The sequence below is a fragment of the Colobus angolensis genome, unplaced genomic scaffold (assembly GCF_000951035.1).
Source record: "Colobus angolensis palliatus isolate OR3802 unplaced genomic scaffold, Cang.pa_1.0 Scaffold30, whole genome shotgun sequence".
In the NCBI taxonomy this organism is placed as follows: Eukaryota; Metazoa; Chordata; class Mammalia; order Primates; family Cercopithecidae; genus Colobus; species Colobus angolensis.
In genome coordinates this window covers 11,900,146-11,904,306 of record NW_012116266.1, presented here as the reverse complement: position 1 = coordinate 11,904,306, position 4,161 = coordinate 11,900,146, and positions in this window count along the sequence as shown.

The window sequence follows — 4,161 nt, the reverse complement described above, 5'->3', positions numbered from 1 at the left end:
CCTCCCGGGTTTACGCCATTCTCCTGCCTCAGCCTCCCGAGTAGCTGGGACTACAGGCGCCCGCCACCTCGCCCGGCTAGTTTTTTGTACTTTTTAGTGGAGAAGGGGTTTCACTGTGTTAGCCAGGATGGTCTCGATCTCCTGACCTCGTGATCCACCCGTCTCGGCCTCCCAAAGTGCTAGGATTACAGGCTTGAGCCACCGCGCCCGGCCAAAGGTGCTTTTCATGTATTAATTGGTTTAATATTTCAACAACCTTATGAGATAGGTACTGTTCTCATCTTGCAGATGAGAAAGCTAAGGCATAGAAGGGGTTAATAACCAAGGTTGTTCAGTGGTAAGTGGCAAAGCCAGGATTCAGACACAGTCCACCTCCAGACTCTTTAAAACTTGATCTTTAATAGCCTTTGCTACTTTGTTAATTCTAAGCATTTAATACACATTATTCCAATTAATCCTGGTGATACCCACTGTGGTATGGGGAATGGGTAGTACCAAATGATGTATGGCACTTAAGTGCCTAGTATGCCATGTGTTGAATTTAACAAAACTGAGTCACAGCAGAGGATAAATAGCTTGATGTAGCTGTAGCAGCTAGGGAGAAGACTTAAGATTCAAACCCAATGCTACACTAGAATGGTTGGATGCGATGGCTTGTGCTCGTAATTCCAGCACTTTGGGAGGCCGAGATAGGCAGATCTCTTGAGGAGATTGAGACAGCCTGGGCAACATGGCAAAACCCTGTCTGTACAAAAAATATAAAAAGCTACTGGAGGGGCTGAGGTGGGGAGGTTAAGGCTGTGGTGAGCCAAGATTGTGCCACCACACTGCAATCTGGGTGACAGAATGAGACCCTGTCTTAAAAAAAAAAAAGAATCATACACTAGAATTGACTACCAACCCTTAAGCTTAACTATCAGCTACCAGCGGTCTTAGTAATCAAACTTATTTTCTAGGTTTAATTCTTCATAAATTAGTCTGATAATGTCTTTTAAAAGTTGTGTCCCATATTTATCTTGAGAGGAATTAAAATTTAAAGTTTTAAATGGCATGGAATAATGATCTCAACTTTTGATCATCTTCCCATTTGTAAAGTAGTAGGTACTTCCACTATATGTATATTTACGTTTATGCACCTGTTACTGCCTTTGGTATACTAAAGCTTACTTTTTGTCAAACTTAGATACTGCAATTATGCCTAAAAGTTATTTCTTATATTGTCAAAGTGGATTATCAATTTCATACTCTGCTCACGCACAGCTAGATAATATGCTTTGTGCATCATAACCTTGGGAGCACAGATTCTTCTGTATTACCAAAGAGAAACCTTGACTCAAGAGATGAAGAAATCGTTCCAAGGCCGTGTGGCTAATATATTGTAGAGTAAGGAATCTGTTCAAAGGCTATGACTTTCCCATTATTCTCCAATGCTATTTTCCTAAGACCCAAACAAATTAGTTTTGATATATGAGGTAATAGTTCACAAAGCTTAGTTCATCCTTGCAATTGCCAGGTAAATTTAAAATTTCAGGTCCTTATCCAAACCTACTAAATCAGAAGGATAAGATAATTTTTGAACCACAGAAGCAGTCCTACTGTGATGCCTGCCTAGCAGAATTGCTAAAGAAATAATTTTTTTTCTTTTTTTTTGAGACAGAGCCTTAGTCTCTCTATCCGGCTGAAGTGCAGTTGTGTGATTATAGCTCACTGCAGCCTCCAACTCTTGGGCTCAAGCAATCCTCCCACTTCAGCCTCCAGAGTAGCTGGAAGTACAGGCCTGTGTCACCATGTGTGGGTAATTTTTTTTTTTTTTTTTTTTGACAGGGTCTTCCTCTAGTGCTCAAGCTGGAGCACAGTGGTGCTATCATGGCTCACTGCAGCCTTGACCTCCCAGGTTCAATTGATCCTCCCACCTCAGCCTCCCGAGTAACTGGGACTACATATGCATGTCACCATGCCCGGCTAATTTTTGTATTTTTTTTTTTTTTTTTGAGACGGAGTCTCACTCTGTCGCCCTGGCTGGAGTGCAGTGGTGTGATCTCTGCTCACTGCAACATCTGCCTCCCAGGTTCAAGTGATTCTACTGCCTCAGCCTCCTGAGTAGCTGGGATTATAGGCACCTGCCACTGCGCCCAGCTGATTTTTGTATTTTTTAGTCAAGATGGGTTTTCACCATGTTGGCCAGACTGGTCTTGAACTCCTGACCTCAGGTGATCTACCTTCCTTGGCTTCCCAAAGTGCTGGGATTACTGGTGTGAGCGACTGCACTGGGCCGATTTTTGTATTTTTTGTAGAGATCAGGTTTCACTATATTGCCCAGACTGGTCTCAAACTCCTGGGGTCAAGTGACCTCCCACCTTGGCCTCTCAAAGTGCTGGAATCACAGGTGCATAATTTATATTTTAGTGAATGGTGTATGTATCTGACTTTATTGTTTTAGAGATGGGGTCTCACTGTGCTCTCCAGGCTGGTCTTGCTCTCCTAAGCTCAAGCAATCTTCCTGCCTCAGCCTCCAGAAAAGCTGGGACAACTTTATTTTTTTAATCAATGAGTAGCTTGTTGTCACAAGTGTACTTACTGGATTATCCATTCTTCTCCCTGCACACCACCCCCCACCTCCTTTCTCTCTATGCCCAGAAATGAGAGATACTGCCTTTATCACACATGAAATTTCTATATATGCCTACTCCTGGGTTTAATAATTTGTTCCATTGACCTCCCTATTCCATCACATTGCTTTCAATGTAAATAGTTTTATATTTAAGTGTGACATCTGATAAGGCAAGTCCTCCCTGTACCTACTCACCTGGCTGAAAGTATGTTCTTTGTTCCTATATGAGCTGCCAGCTTGTTCTTCAGTGTGATACCAAGTCATGCTTCCTCCAGCAAGTTAATGACTGTTTTCACTGCACCCACACAAAAATGGAATTTTGAACTTCTGACTTATTTGTGTGAAGAGTATTTAAATATATTTTCTTTTTCTTTTTTTCTTTTTTTTTTTCTTTTCTAAAAGGAGTTTCGCTCTTGTTGCCCAGGCTGGAGTGCAATGGCATGATCTCGACTCACTGCAACCTCCACCTCCCAGGTTCAAGCGATTCTCCTGCTTCAGCCTCCTGAGTAGCTGGGATTACAGGCATGTGCCACCACACTCGACTAATTTTTTTGTATTTTTAGTAGAGATGGGGTGTCACCATGTTGGTCAGGCTGGTCTTGAACTCCTGACCTCAAGTGATCCACCCGCCTCAGCCTCCCAAAGTGCTGGGATTATAGGCATGAGCCACCGCACCCAGCTTATTTTCCTTTACTGTCAAGCAACCTCTATCAGAGAGCCCAATCAAACCTAGCTCTTGTCCTGGTTGCTTACATACTAGTTCTGTTACGTTTGACAAATTACCTAACCCCTCTTAGTTTATGAATGAACTGCAAAACAAGGGCATTAGATTTGCCTCTTAACGTTTTGAGTCAAGCCTATTTGTTTTGGTTAAACTTCTATTTATTTAAAAATAAATAATATGTTCATATAAAAATTTAAAATTATGTATCCTGAAAAGAATGCTCTCTATCCTTGTCCCCCAGCCACCCAGTTCCATCCTTGGAAGTAACTAGTATAACTTTTTATATTCTTCCTTTCAGGTGTTTTATGTATATATACATATATGTAAATGTGTATGTATAGATGTACATATCTTATGTGTATGAATATATATTCATTTTTTCTTTTTTAAAAAATAATATTCCATACATACCATTTGACACCTTGCTTTTTTACATTAATAATTGGTCTCTGGTATTAATCTATATATAAAGATATTTTAAAACTGTATAATGTTCAATTATATGCATAAGCCATAATTTATTTCAGGATGCCCCCCAGCCATGATAGATATTTAAGTTATTCTAGTCTTTTTCTATTAGAAACACTTCTGCAATGAATAAATGTACGCATAACTAAATACATTTGAATTTGTACTAAATACATTTGTACATTTGAACAAGCATATCTGTAAGATAAATTTCTAGGTACAGAACTGCTATGTCAAAGGGTCTGTGAATTTTAATCATACATGTGCACATATACAGACATGGATCTCCAAGTTGTCCTTCACTGAAGTTCCATCAGTTTTATTTATTTATTTATTTTTGACACAGAGTTTCACTCTT